Source organism: Opisthocomus hoazin, chromosome 7 (assembly GCF_030867145.1).
Source record: "Opisthocomus hoazin isolate bOpiHoa1 chromosome 7, bOpiHoa1.hap1, whole genome shotgun sequence".
NCBI lineage: Eukaryota > Metazoa > Chordata > Aves > Opisthocomiformes > Opisthocomidae > Opisthocomus > Opisthocomus hoazin.
The window spans coordinates 12,778,246-12,802,619 of record NC_134420.1 but is presented as its reverse complement, the minus strand read 5'-3'; the positions used below and the strand labels follow the sequence as shown (position 1 = coordinate 12,802,619).

The following is a 24,374-nucleotide window of genomic DNA, read 5'->3' as shown; positions in this document are numbered from 1 at the left end:
CAGCTACTATTTTATTTCTTTTCTTTTTGATAGCAGGGTTCCCCTAGCTGCCGCAGGAGCAATGGCATTTCAGACTGGCTATTGTAATGTTACAGAGAGGAAATCTACAGAGACCGATGCACTCTGTATGTTGATTTTCACACTAGATATCAAGCGACTGGAGGAATTTAGAGAAAGGTCAACATCTTCAGCAACTTCTCTTACAGAGAAATGGGAAGTTGCTCTAAGTATTGAACTCTGTCACACAAGACATGAAGAAGCAACTGAATGAAGTAGGAAGTCAACTGTCCCTTTTGACACAGGAACTTCGGGATTTATACAGTTAGGACACATTTTGTTCACAGGTAACAGTACAGGGCATCTGGAACCATGTGGCAACTTCGCCCTCTAATATAATGAGCATCTTTGTCATATTCTTAGTCCCATAATTTCCCCGTGCCAGAAAGGGCTGGTAATGCACTATGGAAATTTGTACATCATTTTTGAGATTTTTATTGCTATAGAAACTGAGTGTAGGCATTTAAACATAGCAACAGACTTTTAATAGCACTTTCTTGGATGTCAAAATGGCATGTTGTTTTATTTTCTAAGCAGATGCTCAGAAAATGAACACACAAGATACAAGGTACAGTACCCACGTTCAAAAGGAAGAAAAATCCTCCCAACTTCACAACATCTGAATCATATAAGCAGACAGATAAGTGTTAGGCATATTGTGAGTTTAAAGGATTTTTTTCTGAGAAAGCATATCATCACTCACCACTACCTGAGAACAATATTAGATGAAAAACTTTGTTGATTTGTGCCCATTTTTTAAAAAGATGTGCAAGAAATTTACAAGGTCCTACTCTGAAGGGAAAAACTTTAACCAACTCTGATCTTTACCTGTTAAGCAACAGAAAACATGAAATTGTCTTCATATTAAGTGGAGCCGGATTCTCCAGAGGGATCAAAATCCACTCAGACAGATCCTTAGTTCACACACAGGGGCAAAGCTCCGCACATTCCAAACCCAGCAATAGTGATTTACAAGAAGTGAGAATTTGACCTGCTACATGGTCCAGGGAAATACAGTTCATCATTTTCATAGTAAAAAAGGCTACTTTTCTCTGGTACAGTATTTTTCTCTGCATCCTTTAAGTTCTGTATAATTTCTACACATGATTAGTGAAAAACACCACTTTGTGTTTAATGTAATTTCTGAATGCATTCCTAGACATGGAAATACCAAGCAGCAACAGGACAGATTTCCTGGAGGATCTTTAGGTATTATTCACCTTTCTGTTATGGTTATATGTCAGCTGTCAATAGAGTGGGATGGTTGATGTTTGCCATTTTACCAACAAAAAACATTTAAAAATCTGTTAATTAGGAAAAGACTTCTAAAAAAAGAAAGAATCCAACAGGAAATGTCAAGAGCTTCTTATAAGGGTACAAGGTTGTCAATATTCCAATGAGTCTATTCCATTAGCACATAGTAGATGAGTTTTGGAAGGGACATTTTAATGCTGTGTTTTATGCAGGAGAGATTTCAAACAGGTCCCAAAAGCTCAGCACATAGATAAAAATTGAGTTTTACGTCTTGAGGTTTTAGAATACATACCACAAATTCTTTCTCCCTGTCCTTCAGGTATTTTCACTTAATTCAGTGAAAAAACACAAGCAGTTTTCAAGTCTCCCAATCTTGCTTTAAGTATCAAAGATACGTGGGAATTCTGATACATGAGCTTGGTTTTCTACAGTCGGCTCCACTGACTACTGCACTTACTAAAACCAGCTTTTAGAGCAATGCTGATAATTACACCTATCATAGAATAGGAATGATAAGTTTATTAACTGCAACAGCGCTCAGGGAACTCAAGATGATAGGCACAGCTATACTTGCATAGGGAACTAAGCACAATATTTAGATTTGATTACAAGATTTTTCCAGTCTGCGATGATGTGCAGAACATCAACCTGACATAGCACCACCTCCTGGGGCAAATTACACCCTCCACTGCAACTCAGCTCCTAATTGTATTGTGCTATTTTCATGAGCCCAGAGGTCAGTCACATTAATTCACTATTAAAAAAGAAAAATATGGGAAATTCATTGGCTGAAATTGCAAAGCATATGTGCATTTTTATACACTGTTAAATTATTTCCCTCCCTCTCCACAAGCTCTCCTTCAACTTGTGGTTAGGCATTTTATTTTTAATTTCTCTGTTCAGTACTTAGAGCAAAGTTCAGCATAGTTTTGGAAGTTTTAACAGGAAATGTTAATCAACATATCATGCTTTATTATATTCTACCTGCACACATATACTCCCTTCTAAAAAGGCCTTATCAGAGACATTTCAGAGAAATGGGGAGAACGTTTGAAAATGAAATAGTGGATTTTTCTTTTCCAAAATTTCAGAAACAGATCTCAATCTGTGCATCCTACAATTTCTTAGTGCATCTCTCTAAGCTCAAAATAAGATGGGCAAAAATAGATCCATTGCTTCTACTCAAATTCTCCTAGATTTCAGACTCTTATTTCCTGCTAAATAACATAGCCTTTACCTTTGTGGTATTCGCTAAGAACTTGATGTGGCAACACTGAAGTCAATGGAAACTTTGCTGATGATTTCAAAAGAAAAGGCTCAGAGCCAAATTCCCCATGTATAACTTCAGCATTAGAAAACATTTTGTGGAATTATATAAACAGTAATAATTTTACCCTGAAGGCAAGCCCCTAGCCCAAAGCAATTGCTGTACTTGACCCAGCAACACAGAATTTCTACCATGTATCCATTTCCAGGATGCAAAACCTTACAACTGGTAAGAAAAAGAGTGCAACGCCTACACAAAATGCTTCTTCCCTCCCACTATTTGTTATATCATCTTTTCAGCTCTTTTGCTTTCTGCAGAAATTGCAGGAATGACCCCAGTGGATCCCATTTTATAGCCATGAGATAGCGGCTTTGTTCAGACAATCACCAAGATAAGCATATTTGTACATAAACTAGAAGACAGCACAGTGATTCGAAAGTATACCACTTTATCATGACAAAACAGAACAGAATATGCTTCAGCATTAGTTGGGGAAAGAAACTTTCAGGTTAACCTACACACTTGACATAACTACCTGCCAAGTTTTCATGTTACCCTCCTTGCCCCTCTCATCCTCCCCCCTCCAAGCAACCTCTGTTAGCATAAAAAATAAATCATATTCTACAGGCCTTACTTGTCTAAACCCACAGGTGATCATATTTACAATATTACAGGTCGCTGATGACTTGCGATACCTAAAGACTTGGGGGTTTGTACATTTTAAGTGCAGGTAAAAGTTTTAGCAGATGATAAGATATTCTTGATTTCAGCTATTAGTTGGGGAGTGGTGGTGGTCGCTGTAGTTGGTTTTGTTGTTGTTTAAATCTTTCAGATACTTAATATATTTGGGAACTCCTACATAAAATCAAATTTCTCAAATTATTTTCCAGATTGTAAAATTAACAACAGACACATTGAAATAAACAAAGTAAAGAAAAATAAAGGAAAAGCCTGTTACATCCACCTAGTGAAGAGAATTAAATCCTGGGATACTCTTAGAGCCCAAGCTCTCCAACAAAACCTGGGGCTACAAGTCCGCTTGGCTCTAAGTATCAAATCCCTCTCTCCTTTTCAGAATTCTTAGTACTTACTTTCCAGGGAGGGAAGCTGAGTTATTATTTCGAAGTGCTACCACAACAGTCACAGTCTTCGTTCTCCACAACATAAGCACTACACGTGTATATAGGCAATAATTAATGTCTGGAGTCAATAGTCTATAAGCTTACAAAGACCCATCACCCACTCAGATTTCCTTTCTGTCAGTGATACTGAGATCCAAAACATCACTTTGACCCATTTTTCAAAGGAAGTACAAGTGGAGAACACATCACAAGGAAATTCTTCTGCTTAGTTTACAGGAAGCCTGCAAGTTAGGAGAGAAAAGAGATGTCTGCGCACAAATCCCCCAGAGATCTTTAAATTGCCCACAAACCTTGAAACGGCAAGGATTTTCTTCCCCTTTCCACTCACAAGCCATTTGATGCTTCTTTTTCCCCAGACTTTTATACTTGTTTAAGAACAGCAACTAGATGAGGCAAGAGAACTCCATGACATGGAACATACACATACGACCCTTGAAATGAGAAGCTTTCACATCTGTCTCTTCTTGGTACCAGCTCCCTATACCTCAGTTGCCATACTCTGTCTTATCCAGCTTTTCAAAAAGTGATTTGACACCAGACTATCATTAAAAGTTGTCAGAAAGCATACTGATCCAAAGGAGAAGCTGGTGCTAAAGATTGGAACTATGAATCTGGCTGCTAGATAATTCTTAACTTCCACAGCTTTGGACCCAGATAAATAGCACTGTAGTTATGAAAACTGACTCAAACATATAAAAAGACTGGAGGTAGGGAGGTGTACAGGTTTCATGTCCACAGCCAACTCAGAGCTTAATCCAGAAGGATGTAAAGCAGATGTTAAGTTAAACACATTGATAATCCTAGGTACTTTATCATAGTGCTGATGTTAAAACACAATTTTCACTACGTACAAATGCACAGCCTGTACTGTTTCTATTAAATTACACTTATTATCATCATAACATCTTTACTGAAGATAAATTTACACATAGGCACTATATAATATATTCTAACTTACAAAATAAAGGAGGATTGTATGGAACAGAAGAGCTGCTGAAATGCTACAAGGTATCATATATTGGAAATACATACTTAGACCTGGAGGAGTTAGACACAGATTAGTTATTCCAGTCCATACACAAAGTTAAAAATAACTTATTAAAACTTAAACACCTTCTAAATGCCACCTAAAGTTGCAAATCCTTGCAAAATTTGAAGTGATGCATAAAGCATGACAAGTAAAGTAACACATGCAGGACCAGCAAATCAGAACGAGGGCCTCGGGAGGCTAGAAAATTCAAGAATATTAAAAGAGCGAGGGCTCTCTAGTATTCAGCATTTAATATATTGGACTGTTTCTTAATTTCCACTGTTAGTTCTAATAAACTTAGATTTCTATGGGTTCTATAGTTAGATTATTAAGCTCCAAGCTTGGTATAATTGCTGATTTGGAATATAATCGTTGATTTAAAGCATGAAGGTCAGCTAGGAGATTAACGTGAAAGTACTACCCTGTTCACTAATGATAGTCCAGAGAAAAATAAAACGAAAATTAATTACAGGTATTGCAACCAGATCTGAAATGTTCTAACAATAAGATTCATTTACCACATTCTCTTGAAGCTGGATGAAGTGAATTTCCATTAAAGTATACACAACACATACCATACAAAATATAAACACAGTAACTGTTACCACTTGCAGGAACACTGTCTATGCTCAGAACTCTAAATTCACCCAATCTTTGCACAGCATAAACTAAAAACTACTGTCTAATCACTCCACAAAGATGAAAATTCGCTGCTGATTGCAAAGACTTTTTCACCAGATGAAATCATGCTATATATACGATTTGAAAAATCAACTCACTAACAAGCTGTTACTAATATGAGTTAGTAAAAGAAACGTGAGTCTTCAATTTCAGCTATCATTTCCTTGTACTGACCACATTCTTTCATGTTGTTTACATACTGCTGTCTGAAGAAAAGAACTTAACGCACACATTAGCAGATAAAAGAAAGTGTTTTCATTTGCAGAGAAAATAAAATACATTTCAGTGCAGAGTACCTACCATACAGCACAGATAAAACTGAAGACTGAAATATCAGGAAATGTAAATATTGTGATTTTTTCACGCTAAAGCAAACATGCTTTAACATTTGAAGGTGTTCTTTTTCTGTACAGCATTCCAATTAGAAACAATTTCATGGTATTAATCTACTTCTGGTAGGATTAAAAGCAAACACATACTGGCTCTGGAAATGTCTTTTAAAAGATAGGTTCCAGACACAAGTAGGTAATCCATCAAAATGAACAACTCCGGCACAGTTAAAAGCAAGCATGTGGGAAGGAAAGTCATATGATTAAAAAAAGAAAAAACTCTCTAATTATCAGCACAATACAGATAACAGTATCCGTTAATCAGGTTGCCTTGAACTACTATGTACCTTTATTAATCAAGTCTCAGTATAATTAACACAGCTTTTTCTTTTTCATTCTTATATATTCCTAAACAGTGTGTAAGAAGAACTAGGTTTCATGAACTACACTACTTTTTAAGCAGTTAAAATTTGAAGAAGAGGTAGAATTTGAAGGGTGTGTGGGGTAAGAGGTAGAAAGAACCAATTACTTGGTATCACAACAACAAGGTACTGTACCTTTAAGGAGGATATATAGTTCCGTTCTGTTTCACGGCTGAAAAAGAGCTTATTCTCGGTTATAGAGATTACTTACCTAAAACTTCAGTTATTCCTCTTTTTCCCCTCAGGCCAGCCTCTCTTTCACTCTTGGGAGCTTTTACCATTTAAGGTCAATGTTACATCTGGCTCTAGTAACTAAAGCTGAAGCAATTTTTAACTCGGAGATCCAACAAGCTGTCTAACATTAGAACAAGAGTTTAAATTTACAGTAACTCTTCAGAAAGCCTGTTTCTTGCCTCAGAGAATTACAGAATAAAATACTTTCCTATTCTGGCATAAGTACTCAGAGTACAACGCGATGCAGACATCCCATTAGCATTCTTCAAGTTCACTGCATATAAGGCTCTACTTACTCATATCTGATTAAAATGGGCAAGTAGGAAGAACAGATTCAATAGTTTACATCATGTTATATTAACCCTTAGAATTTTTTACTGAAACAGCTGCTACTATTTTTCACTCCCCCCTCCCCCTTTGTTTGGTCAGAAGGAGTCTAAATTAGAAAGCCAATACAAGGCATGTGAACTTTTAAAGAACGCTGGCTTCAGTCCAGTCATGGGCTCTGCTCTCCACTTGCAGAATATGAATAATTCCCATTGAAGTCCACCGAAGTTGCTTGTATCCCATGAGAAAATGTAGCTACAAATGGGGCATGAGTAGGGCAAAAAAAACGAGCCCCAAAACATTTACCACACTATATTCAGGTACATGCAGGAGCATCACATGCATGTGATTCAGAGCTCAGCTCTGAAATGGACATAGACCTTACTGCAGCTCTTTAGACAATGGAGATTATTTACTTAAAAGCACTACAACTATATCCATTGATCCTAATTAAGAGTTCTGCTTATGCCAGGTGCTGTAAAATTGTTAAATAGCAGCAAGCCAAACCCTGTCCAAAAAACCTTTCACAATTCAAATAGAGACAAGAGAGCTGAGGGTGGGAAATATCACAAAATTGCACTAGAATGTATGTAAAATTACTAGATAGTGAGTTTGGAGGAGTCATATCAGGCCTGCTTTAAGAGAATGGAGCAAACGATGATACTAAATTAACTTCATTTTGATAAGAGCATCAAGGCAGAAACAGATCAGACAAAGGAATGTAAGGATTGGGTGATCTGACTTAGAAAGCACACTCCATAGGGGTGTGATGCATGGAAACATGAAGATGCTTGTAGGCGAAGTGGGCAAAGCTGAGTTGATCGCAACATAGCACAGTCCCTGTAACATCAGGAAATCAGAGGCTGGGCATCTCATTTGTGTCATCTCAGGCTTGAGCTTGTATTAGGAAGTCTATTATTCTACACTTAAGATATTCTTTGTCCCCAAAAATCAATACAGTAAAAATTCTGAAAAACTTCTCTAGCATTGGCATTTAAGCTTGATCCCAAGATAATGAGAGTAGGCAGGTGTTTCAAAAAACATTTCATGATGTCCTTTGTCCATTTACAGTCCTTTACACCATTACTGGCTCTCTGACATTTTAAGATATAGCCTTTCATCTTCCTGAATGACTATTTTATTACCCACAAACTTGAGTTCTGAAATATTCTCTTGTGGCTCAGCATGATTACAGTCTTCCATCTCCTTCTAGTTATCTACAACTACAGAAGTCTTACTAGCACCTGTAATTCATCATTTTTCTGTTTTATTTTCTCAGAATTTTTAGGCCACAAGTGTCAAATGTGTCATTTGTGTGAAACAGAAGTTGTGTTTCTCTTAAATCTGTATGCATCCCTTTCATAGCAAAGACTGATTTGAACCCAGTTTGGGCAAGAACAAGTTGCTTACTGCCTTTTAGCACTACCATCTGAGAAATAAAACTTTTCAATGAAGCTGCTTGTTTATTGGTCTAGCATCCTATAATCACTTTAGCCAAATTTAGCCAAGATTTATTAAAGTAATGAAGGTCTCAAAATATTTTCAAGTTCCTAGAAACTTCACGAAATAGCTAGCCAGCAAAGGAGATTTAAACTACAGGAGAAACTTGTAGCAACAGTTTCAGTTCTCTTTTGTTTGACCCATCCACTGGCACCACATAAGCATGACCCCTGCTGTTTAGGTAGTATTTAGGGGGGACAGAAGGACTCTGAAGGTACTCATGAAAAAGTGAAAATGATGCTTCCATTGATCTTCAACTCCTGGAACTGCTTGTATATTTTTGTATTCTATAGCATGCTCAATACTTTGGCAGGTGCTTTGCCCAGACATTTATTTAAATGAATGCTCTCTGACCAAATGCAAGTGAAACTTGCCAGTTAAAATCTAAGATTTCGAATGAGGTAATCTTTGATTCTAAAAATTAATTATTTTAACTAGATTGTTAACATTGTATAAAGAAGGCATAGTAACATCTACCACATAAGAAACATTTTTCATAGGCCTTTTTTGTTTGTTTGCTTTGGCTGTTTTTTAAGATCTGGTGATATCAGCTTCTTTTAAAACATTCTAATACAGATAGCTGGCCACATACAGCAGCAGCTAACTCTCCCTCCCTTTCTCACATAACCCAACATATTTATGTTGCTGGTAGTATGGTAGTGTATTCCCCAGGAATAGCACAAAATTATTCTTTTATAAATATTCTGAAGTATCTCAGAGTAGCTAGATGTAGCTCTCTGGAGGATATCTACGGCCTGGCAGTGGGATGTATGCGCCCCTACCAGTTAACTTCCTGCTTTCTTGATTTTCACAGCTCTATGACTTATGAAAGAAGTAGTGCAGTATGTATCAATGCTAAGTCTCACGAACTGGGCTCCGTAAGTTTAAAGATTTTTACTTGGGTGTTTGAAGAGACAAATACAAGCACTAAAATCTTGGTCATACTGAAATAATTGAGAGTTCTGCCTCTAGGGCTGAAGTATAAGTAAGATTTCATGCAGGATCTTCATTTTTGGGGCACAAACATTTTCAAATGCAAACTTTGTTTGAACAACAGCACACAAGTGATCTTGCTACACTCATTTTTTTTCTACTTTTGGGTAGAAATATTTGTAGGTTTGAGCTTTTGATGGGCTCAGGACAAAGCCATAAATTCTCTACCACATGTACAGAGTAATGCCTAGAAAAGAATTATATAAAAGAGAACTCCCATATTATTTTGAAGAATTTATGCTTCAGGACTTCAAAATACCTTGCATTAAGAGTGTTGCTTATTATCCTTTCTGCCCATATATAACTGTTGTTGTGATAAAAAAGCATGTTATAGTGACAAAGTGTAAGTGGCAAGACATGATTATATGCTCTATTCCTTATTCAGTGACTAAAGTATAAACGTTATTAATCAGGCAGGCTAAAAATTTGCAGTAGAAGTGATAATACTTGCACTTAAAACTGAAATTCTATGATATGATTTTTTTGTATGTAATTTTAAAAACACCCCAAAAGTATTTTTATCAGTTAAGACTTTTGTCCTATCACACCTAGAATGCATTTCTGTCAATCTCAGGACCATCTCACAAATGCCAATAAGCACTGACAATTTTGTTTACTGAATCAATTGTATCAACCATCCTCATCATCTTATTTCACCTCAACTGTACAGAAAAGCTAGTTAACTGAGTCTCAAGTTTGCTCCCAAGATTTCCTGCGTGCCTTTATTTTCTTGCAGCGAATTTTTTTGCCAATTTACATATTTAATCTGGCATCAGATTTGTGTTTTCCGTGGGTTTTCTGGCTTGTATGTTGTTACCACTATGGTGCACACAAAAGTCATGACACATGCTGGCAACTATTATCCAGACCTCATTTCTGTATGCAACTCTAACAGACTGTGGCAGTCTTACCCGCCACCTTAATCTAGACAGGAGAAAAAAACAAAACCAAGAACAGGTCTGACAAGTGAATACATTACAAAAAAATATACAAGGCAAAACATGCAATAACCCTTCCACATCTGGGACTCATTCTGCTGAATACTAAATCCCAACTGGAATCTAGAATACTTGAACTAAAATGTATGCTGGTTCAACAGAATGGTATTAGTCATTATTCACTCTGCCAGTCAGCTGAACAGCTATGCTAGTTTATTTATGCAAAATGTAACAAAAGTTTATGGTACTTTTAATAATGTTTACGCAGCAACTTTTCCAGATGAGTCTTCTGAAAGGCAGGCATTTTGCTTCCAACTTTCTACAGCAAGAGAAGCACTCCACATGAATTAGAAATGTTAAGTTAAAATGATATGCAATTGCAGAATAAAATAAGAGCCTGCAGTACAAGATAAGGAGACATATGCTAGAGCCCAGCCATCTTAAAGAAAACATTTATATTGACAACAATGTAAAGAAAGTTTGTTTTGAGGTCATACAGTTGATCCTGCAAACTAGTCCATGTTGTGTGGAAAGACTAGAGACCTTAGAGAGAAGTACTCAAAGTGCTTGCAAAAAAACCCGATTAATTAAGCCATAACGAGTCTTTTTATTTATAAAGCTAACATTTTAACCATGAGCCAGCAGTGTGCCCTGGCTGCCAAGAAAGCCAATGGGATCCTGGGGTGCATCAAGAAGAGTGTGGCCAGCAGGACGAGGGAGGTTCTCCTTCCCCTCTACACTGCCCTGGTGAGGCCTCATCTGGAGTACTGTGTCCAGTTCTGGGCTCCCCAGTTCAAGAAAGATGAAGAGCTACTGGAGAGAGTCCAGCGGAGGGCTACGAGGATGCTGAGGGGACTGGAGCATCTCTCCTACGAGGAGAGGTTGAGGGAACTGGGCTTGTTCAGCCTGAAGAAGAGAAGGCTGCGAGGGGACCTTATAAATGCCTACAAATATCTGAAGGGTGGGTGTCAGGAGGACGGGGCCAAGCTCTTTTCAGTGGTGCCCAGTGACAGGACAAGGGGCAATGGGCACAAATTGAAGCACAGGAAGTTCCAGCTGAACATGAGGAAGAACTTCTTCCCTCTGAGGGTGACGGAGCACTGGAACAGGCTGCCCAGGGAGGTTGTGGAGTCTCCTTCTCTGGAGATATTCAAGACCCGCCTGGACGCGGTCCTGTGCAGCCTGCTGTAGGTGTCCCTGCTTCGGCAGGAGGGTTGGACTAGATGACCCACAGAGGTCCCTTCCAACCCCTACTATTCTGTGATTCTGTGATTCTGTGATTCTGTGATTTTTCTCAGTCTCAAAATAGCCAGCTAATAATCTCTGTAAGAGAAACAGAGTCCAAGAAGCAAAATGTCAAACTGTTTACAAGCATTCATTGCCAGATAATCAATAAAATGATCCAAACTGACAAACACAGTTCAAATGGCCAAATCTTTCTGGACAAGTATTACACAAAGCATTTACAAAATCCGTTACATCTTCATTCCCCATATTCATGTCTTGGCTTTTTTTTTTTCTCCTCCCTTTCAGAAAGTGGTTTTGAAAGCGTAGTTCCAATAAAAGCACCATATTAAGATGTTCATCTTTAATTTCTGCTAATAGCAATTGAAACCTTAGCATGTGTACAAGTAATGTGTTTAATAAATTGTTAAATGATTGCCCTGTGTTCTACAGCAAAAAATTCTGGGAAGATGACCGAAATGAAAACAACCTGCATCCATACCTTTGATTTTTTTTGAAAATCAATTTTCAGTCAAAGACAATATTCCAGAAGACTTGACACAATCATGGCCACTGGGTGAGTAATTATACATAGAAAACACCTCCCATCAGAGCTCCTTTTCTGTTTTGATTTGCGGTGTTGGGTGGGGTGAGGGATAGAAAAGGGATTGACGATAGCAGGATTCCAGGAAAAGAGGAGGGATGAAGTTTTACAATTACTTTTCTGGGGATCTTTCCAGAAATCTGAAGAGGTTAATACTCATTATGACTAAGCTCCATCTTACCTTGCCTGTGCGAAGTTAAGCACGAGTGAAGATTTAGGAGAAAAAAATTCAAAAGGACGACAGGCTTCTCCTTCCACATGGATGTACGTACATGTAATAGCATACTACTGTACTCTAAAGTACAAGTGAAGGAGACTAGTACTGCATACTAATCTAGGCCAAAACAGTAAAGTTATACTCCTTCCTGAATTCAGTATTCGTATTGAAGTTTGGACTTCCTATCATATTCCAGTCTAAGAAAAAGGAAATTAAAATATTGCAAGAAGATACTTTAATCCATGGACAGAAAAGCAGGACTTTGCTTTTTCTTAGGAAAAGGATGCAAGACAGACATTTTTTTAGACTTCAAACTGACATTCCCTTGCTGAATTAATCCTAAATAAAAATTCTTAATCACATGTGAAATTTGCTAACAGCATATATCCTACCCATATTGTTCCAGAAAGCTTGCAGACTCAACTAACAGCCTTAGGTTTTAAAAATTTATTGCAGGGTAAATAATACATTTACCACATGGTAAAAATAAGCTTATCAGGAAGTAATATGAGAGGCTTTTATCAGGGACACAGTAACTGATCATTCCTATAGCAGAAATTAAAAATAAGTACAAACCCCGAACAGAGACTGATTTTTGTTAATACTTGTTTTCAGTGCTGGGATTTTACTCTTTCTCGTTTATTCTAAAATTTCCAAGCAGCTTGTGGAAAAAAAAAAAAAAAGGATAGAAAACTTATTCCACCTCTACCAGTAGAATTCTAGAGAAAAGCGTTAACTCACATTTTTGTTGACTGGATGACTGCTGCTGCCAGACTGTTGCAGCGTTCATTGGATAGTTCATGTCTTTGTACTTTTCCTTAGAGAATTTTAACGTAATATACTACAAAAAGCAAACAAAAAAGAGTATCAATACGAATGTCTATAGATGAAATTGTCACTTTCTGTTGTAAAACTGCAGTTTTGCGGTTTCAGTTATTTGAGATATGACAACATTGTGATCATTTGGGTTACAGTGATTTTAAAGAAGTTACTCAATGTTTTACAGAAAAGGGATTCAATCTGTGGATGCAACCATGACTTTCGCTTGTCCCTTTGGAATTACCCCTTTTTTTTTTAAAGTCTCAGATAACACATTTCTACTAAGAACATCCTAAGAGTTTGGCAGTCTCAGAATACAATATTAATTGATTGTGCGTATTCAGTATCACCATATACATATGTACATAGCTAAATGTTTGTCTGCCTCAAAGAAGCATTGCAAGAAGAAAGGTGGGATTAACAGAATCATTTATCCTACTTTTTCCTAGCTTCACTGATGCCGCAATTCTTTGCCAGCATTAAAAGGATGCATTTCCACTGAGATTTTTTGCCAGATCACCCTTACAGCACACTGCATTTCTGTCATGCCTCCAGAACTGCCTAAATCACAGTTTTATGACTTGTTGCAGAGATATACCATACCACCACAAGACTCTAAAATATATTTTCTCTGCCTGCTCCTTTCCACACATCCCTTTTCATCCTTCTCTCTGATCTAGATTGTAACTTTTTCACCTCAAATCTAAAACCTAATACTCCCTCTCTACATTTCTTCTCATACTTCAGTCTGATCACAATTTCCTGGTGGATGTTTCCGAATGGGCAACTAGGTGACCTTTTTTCCTGTATGTTCTCCTTCTAGGATTCTCTTCAAGGTGAACGTCCTAGTTCATGAGTGCTTTTGCTCAAAAACACCAGCAAAATCAGGGTTTTTGTTTTTTTTAATTATGAGCAAGATCTTCTGTTTTTCATTGACATACTCACCATATACAGAATTATAAAAAAATGTCTATTCTTTTAAAAGAAATGTTAAGCCTCTAACAGCAGTCTTGTATAAAGAAAATTAACACCAAAAAATCTGATAAGCAGATACCCTAACCTATATTTAAATATATATAAAAACCAAAAACAAACAAAAATCAATATGTCACCTTATAATACATTGAACTTTCACAAAACAAGAGAATGACACGCTTGTACTAGGAAATGCATACTCGGAGTTGGATCATCTCATACTGCAATAAGGCAATGAAACATTCATCAGTGTTATGTTTTAATCACCAGAGTAAGCGATTCTGCTTATTGAGATAGTATTTGCTTTATTCAAAACATACAATCTCCAGCCACAACTGCTTCAGACTTTTCTTTACCTACTATCCCGTAAGAGAAAAAACCAAATCCAAGACAAAACCAAAACAAGTCCAATACTATTTAGAGATACCTACCTGAAGAAAGGGAATATATAAACAACAGGGGATATGTGAGAATCTAGTAACTTTGATGAGGTATGATGATCCTGGAACTCCGAGAGTTTAACTAAATATTAAGCAGATTAAGTAGCCTTGAATCCAGCCATTTTATATTCTGATGCTGCCCTTGTGGTAAAGTTTAGTAACAAAAATTTAGCAGTGTGATATATAACTGTGCCAACAAGTACACCCATGTATATAAAGAATGGATGTTGTATCTGGGAGTGTTGCAGTACCATGATTTGAAGTGGATGTTGTAGCACAAGGTACCAATACTACCAGGTGCACAGGACCTGCAGGTCCGAGGCTGGCAGCAAGCTCACACTACCTTCTTCTCCCTCCACTAGGGCTGGAACAGAGTGAAACAGCTTTTTTATTTTTATAATACAGATCAAACAGGGCATGTTGAAAGCCACTTTTTACACTTTTTACTCCACTTTTTACCTCCTGTCCCACAGATGTTCATCAGAACATCTAGGCTTTTACCAGAAGGACAAGAACAGCTGGCAGCAGCTTGGCATCTAAGGCCCCCAGTTACACCAGAAATGGGACTCAAATCCCCTAAGCAGTGCACTATGAAGAACATAAAAACAGCATGGACAAAAACATGCTCCAATCCTCCACACAGTGATGGAGATGAAGGTGGCATAGGCTTTGACAGATTAACGTCTTCCCTAAAACAAGCTGCATAGATTTTACCAGGGGAAGGAAGGAAACTATTCAGTATTGCTTCATCATTCTCTCTTGACTGACATCATTAGTTGTATCTGCAGAGCATTGCTTCAGTTAAGAAAAATGACTATCAGCACTCCTTTTCCCTGGAAATAGTCCCACTGTCTCCTGAGCTAATCACATACGGCTTCACAGCGTTTTAGCTGCTGCCGCTATTTTCCAGAAAAGCCATGTACCTGTCCTAGGTGTCTGCATCACTCTCAAAGGCAGCCTGTCAGTCGAAACTTAGGACTCCCCATCCCACCTGCCTGTGAGCTGCAAAACATTTCTTGTTTCCCTCGCCTCTGAAATCTGTCTACTGTATAATAGAATTCAATTCAATGTTCTTTGTGGGAAGACCTGGAGAACAAAAGGCAGCTGCAGGCAGAGGAATAAACCAAGGACGGGTATCAGTTGTAAAGTAGGCAATTCCACACCAAAAGTGCCGAGTTGTATGACATTATGAGAGAGGCAAATTATTTAGCTATAGAACTATAGCATTCCTGGCACCCTGAGACGTAAATACCATTCACCCTTCTCTGAGTTGTTACTCCAGGCTATGCAAAAGTACTTACAACTTCACTTACTTGACATACTTTTTTTTGCCCTCAACTGTAAGTTGACACTTGTCTTCTGAAACAATACAGTTTGAGAAATAGGTATTTCCTTGAGGAGAATACTTGACAATTTTCATCCCTCTTTGTGCATTGAATCCCACATTTCTTTTGAACAGTTTTATTAATACTAGAAGGTAAAGGGATAAAGGAACTTGCTCAAGACACTGAGAAAAAATATTTTTCCTTGGTTGATTCCTCAACATAAACACAATAAAATAGCCCTCAATCTTGTCCTCATCCTCAGAATCTGCACAGTGGTCTTTCACACCAGAAGCAGTTATGCCAGATACTAGTTATGCCACAAACTGAAAGCTTTTGCATTGCAGTATTTTTAAAAATGCTTTAACAGTATGATGACAATTTCTTGGTATCATACCCCCCCTTTTTTTAATTAATGTCATTAAAATAGTGAAGCGATACAACCTACATTTATGCAGCTACAGACTGCAATTTGCATACGGTTACTCATATGGACAACTATGTCTTTAAAAATGTATGCGAAATACTTTTTACACTCAGTTACAAGCATAAAATACCACAGACCAAAGGCATTTACCTAAAAATATGCGCCTCTATAAAAGTCACTTTAAATAACGAAGTGTAGTAGCCCATAAGGAAAGTATAGTATATGCTTTAATATTTTCAGATGGGTTGTTGAGGAGAGGTAGTAAATCATAAATTAGAATAGCAAAAATAAAAAAAAGCCCCCAAACCCTTGGTTTACCTGGTTCACAAACATGAATCTTAATTTTTTACTGAGAAAAAAGTCAGGGAAAATAACTAACGCACAGAAGTAAATATAACCTGCTGATTTTTTTGTTAAAAACAGCCACTAAAAGTTAACAACCTCTTCTTTTGAAATCTTAGTCCTTTTAGAAAACCATGCAGTTGCATTTTTGACAGGAAACAATTATCATGTTAGAAGAATAAGAGACAACTAGATAAAGGGCATTATTAGACACAAAAGTTTGTCCCCCCTGCCCCCAACAACACAGGGTTTGGGTGAAGAAAAGCATTCTAAATATCATGTTTTACCCATCTACCTTTTAGACTATAGAGACAGCTGCTTTTCATTGAGTTGAACTACTGATTTCTGCAAGGCAAAGTTTGGTTCAGAAGAAAACAATAAAAATCATGCTGAACAAGCCCATTAAAATACTGGGCTTCAAAGCACTATTTGTTTACTCTACTATTTGATCCCTCTTTGGAGAAAGGCACAGTTGGCTAATACTTCTGATAAATTTTTAAAAACTTGCTTTCTATCCTGTCTTGATGCCTGTTCAAAAAAACTGCTACGCTCATTCCATTTTGTTCTAAGACTCACTTGTTCTTTATATTTACATTTCTTACGACTTACTTGTTTCTTTTCAGGTTTTAGCCTCGAATGTCTGCTAGCCCTTGTATTCTTGAATCTATGCTAGATTCTTGTATTTTCTTAACTCCTCAAAGTCTGACCATGTCAAAGTGTGTATTGGTATTTGTTTACATAGCTATCGCTGTTCTACTTTTTTTGCAGCAGAAAAATGGAATGCTGTATCTTGCAAATATGTTCTTCCCAATTGATTCAAATGTATTTCTATTTTGACAAAATTTTATAGCCCAAAATAATAATAAAAAAAATCCTTTAACTCAGATTTCTCTTTTCATACGTGGTTTCTTATAGTGACTGAGTTTACATCCAACTGAATTAAAGCTCTGAAAACCTTCAGTGAAAAGCAAACAATTGAGAAAGAACAGCATGAATTGGGAGCAAATCAGTCAACAGGACAGTGAGATGCAGACAAGCTATTTCAGCTACAGAAAAGAATATGCACAATTATTTGATATCATGCAGTTATACACATAAAAAGTTAAGATGTAAAATCTCATACGATCAGCTTGCCGTCTTAAAAAAATAAGAAATTAAATCTTAAATAAGCCTGTACAAATCTCATGCAATTTTACAAGCTACAGAAATCAGAAAACATATACAGCTAAGTCAATGCTCTGCATAACTCCATTCTTTTCCTTTCGTTAAGGATACATTAGATAGAGCTAGACAGAGCTATATAATAAGTAGAGTCTAAAACGACACTGGACTTCTGTAGAAGCTTCAGCAGAATTTGATCCACTTGAATTTCATAGGAATTCATTCAAATCTGGACTAAAAAAAATCTTATGTATTTTGAAATGAGAACCAAATTACCCAGTTACAACTATATTATATAGGTAACAGAAAGAAACAGGGGGGGGGCTGGAATTCAGCCCCTACCTGGGCTCTGATTTTCTGCAGTTACACATTGTCATCCTAGATATAGAAAGGAAGGGAAAAGCAATCAGAACAACCAGCACCGTTCAGTGAAACAAACAAAAACCCCTGAACACACCTAGTAGCATTTTACCCTGCCAAAACAACAACACTTACGTACAACAGCTGAACAACAGATTCTTATGTGTACAGTCTGGAGAAAATTCCTCTCAAATCCAAATCTGGCAGCCAGTTTAAACCGAGTAGAGGGACCATAACTAATAATCTATACCAATTATAATCCATTCTACCACTAGATGATCAAACTATCTCTCCCATACTGTTTATTTTAAACTATACATACAAAGCCTGCTGGCACTTCAGGGAGAAAGAAGCTTATCATCAAATAGAAGAGGCAACAAACAGAAGATGTTTACGCAAGTGGTTTGGCGATTAATCTGTTAAACCACCTGAAATTGGGGGGGCAACAAAAAGCATGCGAGTCACACACACTCCCTTACTGATTTGAATTTTACATATAAAATTTTATTAAGATTCCCTTGATTTGTGGCAATAATCCTTCTTGCCAATAGGAACTCAACTGGAGTGACAAGTAATCATTTTTGCATCATAAACTGGAAAAAAGGTAATACATTAATGACAAGCAAAAAAGGCTGCTTAGAAAGTCTTTTTAAGCTTTTCTGCTACATTTTTTACCACAGACCATGTGCACACATGCAAATAAAGTGGAAGTCAACAGAACATATGTAATGATTTGGGGAACTGTTCTATGTATCAAAAAGGAATAATAGATCATACAACATTATCATTATGAAAATTGCTGTATCTATAGAACAAGTTTATTTCTGCTAGTAGAGTATATACATACTCACCAAGCTAGCAACAATGGAGAAGGCTGAAATTTATCCACTGCTCTGTAAAAAAGTAGAATGTTAAGGATGTTGGCTAGAGTTAGAAAGAGCTACTACTTTTATCCTTCTCAGGGATGGGGTTTGGGAGTCACCTTTCCTTAAACAAGGAAAAAAAGAAAAACAAACCACACAAAAAATGGAGCTGTCTCTTAAGAAGTCATGCACTAAGTCCACAGAAACAAAGAAGAGACTAGCATAACCTTCATAAAGCTGGCAACAGGAAAGAAAATAAGAAACATGCAAGGTAAGTAGGAAAAACCTAGTCAGGATAAAGTGTACTAAGTTAGACAAACTTCATGGTTTAGAAGACAATAATGATTACAGAGATGCTGGACATCTTTCATCCCCCAGACTGTTTCAGGCAGATGAGAGAAGACAAAGCCAAGGGAATATTTACATCTTTTTGTTGAAATTGTGTATTTTTTTGCCACCAAATAAAGCCTCGCTTTAAGACTCCCTCAGAACTATTGTTTTTGTATTGCTTCTATTATTTTTGGAAGAGTTGAACTATAGCCCTTAGACAACATATTCATGGAGTAATGTGAGGAATCTGTTAGTCAATTACTTGCCCTCAGAGACAAACAAGACTGAAAATGAAACATTCAGGATGTTTCCAAAATAGCTGGGATTTTGACTCCTACTACCGTGAAGCAGCAGCAGCAGCAGCAGAGGAAAAATGCCAGAGCCAAAGGAGGCAGGCATGTCAGTGCATACTGAAATCCTTGGAAGCTTACTGCACATAAGCCCTGTGGGCTCAGTACAGAAGTCTAACAAAAGCCTGAACTAGAGGAGTATGACCATATTTGTGGCACAATTTGAGAGCAGATAATGTTTAAAGCCTTATAAGCAGTAAGTCATGAGGTACCTCATCCAAGTATGTATTGTTTGCTAAAACACGCAGTGAATTCCAGTTTATGTCTCAGGTTTTCCAAGAATGAAAAAGAGCTAAGTTTCAGTATGATTAAAACCAAACTACGCTTGCACTATAGGAAACAAAATGATTCACTTCTCAGAACCATGCCATGTAAACAAAAGAAAATTTCACAAAATAGAAGTACTATTTGAAAAGTTCCAGGATTTCCTCAAATAAAGCTTAGGATTATTTCCCTTCTAAGAGTGACTTAACAGTTCCTTGCCATTTACTGTCCACTTAGGTCAGAAGTTTACAGATGCCTTTGGACAAAATCTAATTCTTCTGTATCAGGTCTGGTTACCAGAGACCACCTCATGTCCGTTTTTAGTATGGTAATATTGCCTTGCCTTTTGTGTACATCTTAATCTGCTTGTACATTTCAGTAACACATGCTACAACAGGTAAATTTTGTTATGTAATGCGTGACTGGGTCTCCACTCACCTGCAGAGAAATCAGTTGTAAGAATTTACCTTTAGCTTTCATGTTTTGTCCCTCTACTTCGTTAGATCAACCTATAATCCACTGAATTTCATCCACTGTATTCTTAAGAGGAAGTGTTCTAACATCTTGTTAACACTGTCCTTCTAAATTAAGAAAGATGTGCTACAACAGTTACTTTTTAAAAAAATATTTTTTTGCTAAATAGCTTCTTAAAAGTGGGTACGTAAAATCTTCTTCAGCAAAACTTAATCAGAACCACTCAGGAAACTGGTAGCTGTCACCCATGCTGTCTCTAGGGCAGAAGCTGGCTACAAGGATAGTTACCGTTTCTCCACTATCCATACAGTAAAGTGGCTTTATGAAAAACTTCAACCCATCTTGCTGCTACTGGGAATGACAAAATATACCCTTCAGCACATGGATGTCCTAATGTTGTTGGAGAGAGGCCAACATGAGACATGAAAAAACTACCCATTTACAAATTGCAGTGGAGACAGAAATGTGAAATATTGATATGCATACATATACAAATACACAGGAAAAAATGAACCTGTATGTGGAGCACTGTAAATGTGGGGAGAAAGAAAGACAAGAAAGTACAAGATTGGAAAGAATGAAGCATATAAGTATCAGAGCTGTCAAGCAATAATTTCAGAGCATGCAAAGCTTGTGTGTGTTTGCAGTAGGAGTATAGCAATCCCTCCACACAGCCAATAGTAAAATTTGCATTTATTTTTGCATTTACATTTGATTTTTGAGCTTGAGATTATTTTAAGTAAGATTGGATAGTTTCTCCCCAAAGTCCAAAAGTAAAAGGGATTTTTTTTGGTTGGTTGGTTTGTTTTTGGGGTGGGGTTTTGTGTTTTTGTGGTTTGTGGTTTTTTTAAGTTTCATGGTTTTGAAGCTAATTCCATTCCTCTTCCCTCTCTTCCTTCAATTGCTTTTTAAATTGATAAAATTAATTTTCTTCTGCTACATTTAGTAATCTTCTTATTTGCCTAGCAAAAATTTCACCACCTTCTTCTTCCCCGGGCTTTATTTCTCACAGCATTTTTCACAAAAGATTTTCTGCCTGTTGAGTTGTGAGTCTGTGTGGTGACCCATGCACTGGATAGGACAGGACTCCCATATATCAAAGGTGACACGCCGTAAAACCGAAGATAAATTGTGGATGCTTATTATAAATTACCTTTTCCTGATGCTTTATAATGATCAAGCACACACTCTGATCACTGGCATTAACTCAGCAGGCTTAATTTTCATATTGTCTGCCACACTGTTCTCTTCCAAAGGTGAACTAACCGAGTTCAACACAGCAGCTGGAGGCTAATTTGTCTTGATGCATCTTAAAACCTACCACCCTGCTTCTTGACACTATCTCTAGTCCAGATTGCAAGATCCCTCTGTGTTCTTCATGCAGACTCAGACTTGCATCAGTACTTTTGTGTTAAAGATGCAGCAAACTGTACAATCCCCTGACATCACTTTGAAATCCCAGGCTTTCAACAGGGATAACTGCAAATCCCTCATCAATATAGAGAAACATCCACAGAAAGCCTCCAAAACAAAACCCCTCTGTTCTAGACACTGCATGAAAGAATCTGCTATACTATGCTGCTAAAATCCAGACAAGCATATGTCAAGCACATTAAGTATAAAATGATCTCTTTAATTTCATAATTTTATTAAAAGAATATTATTTTTTTAAAAAAATCTTTATCTTGAGAAAAGCCTTATGCTAATGTTAATTCTTAGCTAAATCACATGAACTTTACGACAATTCTTCTGATTGCTAGAAGAATTTCAGTCTTGCAAGAAACAGCAACAGGGAATGGGGAAAGAAGGGTTGTTTGAAAGAATGAAGATGTAGTATTGCAAAGAAGGAATGTTAGGCAGACATCACTCCCAAGAAAGGACCTGAAGTTATTAAAAATCCTGACCACAAATTAATATATTTTAAAAACAGGATTATGGAATGTTTTACATTTAAACATTTAAACATTTAAACATTCAAACATTTAAACATTTAAACATTTAAACATTTAAAGAAAGAAAAAAAGATACCAAAACTCCTTCAGCAACATGAGAATTAATTATTAACCAGAAGAGGGAAAAAAATCTAAAAATCAGTGAAGTCAGATCAAATAATCTATATATTGCAAATATGCAAATTCAAGAAAGAGAAGGGAGAAATAAACTAAAGATGTTATTTTTAATGCCTATTAGTTTTTGAACATGCATGCTGTCTTATCTACACTGGGATAACTGCAAGTTTGTCCTGTAGGAGTAACTTTATTCTTTTCCCCACCAACTCAATGTTATTAATTGACTTTAAAAAAACAGGTCTTGTCAACCTGTGCAGTTCTAATGCTCCAGGCCAAATGTAGCTAAGCCAACTTTAAGTGAGACACTGAAGACAGTCTGGGCATTGTGACAACTTAATTAGCTTTGTGCTGCCACTGCTGGGCTAGTACTTAAGCTAGCTCGTTTGTGCTGCCTCAGTACTTGTATGTCACACTCCAGCCTACACCACACAGGAGCCACAGTTTATAAATTCTTGCAAACAATTTGAACCTCATCAGGTTCCTCTCTGCCCAACTATCCAGCCTGTCCAGGTCTTGCTGAATGGCAGCACAGCCTTCTGGTGTATCCACCACTCCTCCTAGTTTGGTGTCATCAGCAAACTTGCTGAGGGTACATTCTAACTCTTCATCCAGGTCGTTGATGAAGAAGTTAAACAAGGCTGGGTCCAGTACTGACCCCTGGGGGACACCACTAGTTACCAGCCTCCAACTAGACTCAGCGCCGCTGATGACAGCCCTCTGAGTTCTGCCATTCAGCCAGTTCTCAATCCACTTCACTGCCCACTCATCCAGCCCACATTTCCTGAGCTTCCCTAGGAGGATGTTATGGGAGACCGTGTCGAAAGCCTTGCTGAAGTCGAGGGAGACAACATCCACAGCTCTCCCCTCATCTACCCAGCCAGTCACGCCATCGTAGAAAGCTATCAGATTGGTCAAGCATGATTTCCCCTTGGTGTAATTTGAAAAATGTATTAAGACTTTTATACAAAACTTTGCGAATAGAGGAAAAGATTCGAGTGGGAATACGTTTTTCCTGTCTTCTTAACTATATAACTGCTGCTTCTTAACTATATAACTGTATAATGACACGTGAGGCTTAAATTATTGTGAAACTTGCTTTTTTCAGGTGACAAATGCTACCACAATTTTCCCTTGGAGATGGTTGCTTCAACCGTAAGCATGCATAAGGGTTGTCACAGATATAGCATGCTATTAGTAATAATTGTATCCCTCAAAACCTGCAAACAAAACCTGTTTTAAAGAATTCTGAGACTGTAAAATTAGGCCCTCAGTTAGGAAGTGATATTTAGAAGGCTTTTTGTGCTTAAAGCCTCTTAATCAGACATTAATTAGTGCAGTTGCAAACTAGTGTTTACGAATGTGTTGTATAATTTATATCAGTGCCCTGAATTTTATAAACAATTATGATTAAAAGACATTTTTCTGGCGTCATACTGTCACCCATTTGCCATCACAGAAACTTGGTGGGATGAATCCCACGACTGGAATGTAGCTCTTGATGGCTACAGGCTGTTCAGAAGGGACAGGCGAGGAAGGAGGGACGGGGGTGTTGCCCTTTACATCAAGAAAACACTACAGAGTGAAGAGCTGTCCCTGAAGAATAATCACGAGCAGGTCAAAAGCTTATGGGTAAGAATCAGAGAGAGAGGCAACAAAGGGAACCTAGTGGTTGGTGTCTACTACAGGCCACCAGATCAAGAGGAGCTGACAGACGAAGTGTTCTTCCTCTAACTCCAGGAGGCTTCGCACTCGCAGGCTCTTGTCCTACTGGGGGACTTCAACTACCCTGACATCTGCTGGAAAAGCAACACGGCAAGCTGTAGGCAATCCAGCAGGTTCCTACAATGCATTGAGGACAACTTCTTAAGCCAGGTAATAAGCACCCCTACCCTAGGGGATGCGATACTAGACCTGGTGGTCACCAGTGTGAGTGAGCTCGCTTGGGATGTCAAGATCGGA

At 37.5% G+C, this 24,374-nt stretch overlaps 1 protein-coding gene across 7 annotated transcripts in view; it reads right to left on the bottom strand.

Annotated features, from left to right (window-relative positions):
* IRAG1 (inositol 1,4,5-triphosphate receptor associated 1) overlaps positions 1-24,374 on the bottom strand; it is a 121,333-nt gene that overhangs the window by 72,816 nt on the left and 24,143 nt on the right. For 5 of the 7 annotated variants that reach the window (XM_075426473.1, XM_075426467.1, XM_075426471.1 and 2 more), the window contains exon 4: positions 12,961-13,060. The exons of 1 other annotated variant lie outside the window; for it this stretch is intronic. The gene's annotated coding sequence lies outside the window, so the exon portion shown is untranslated. Of the gene's footprint in view, positions 1-6,393; positions 6,530-12,960; positions 13,061-24,374 lie in introns of those variants that run through there. One more of the 7 variants, XM_075426468.1, reaches the window with a different exon arrangement.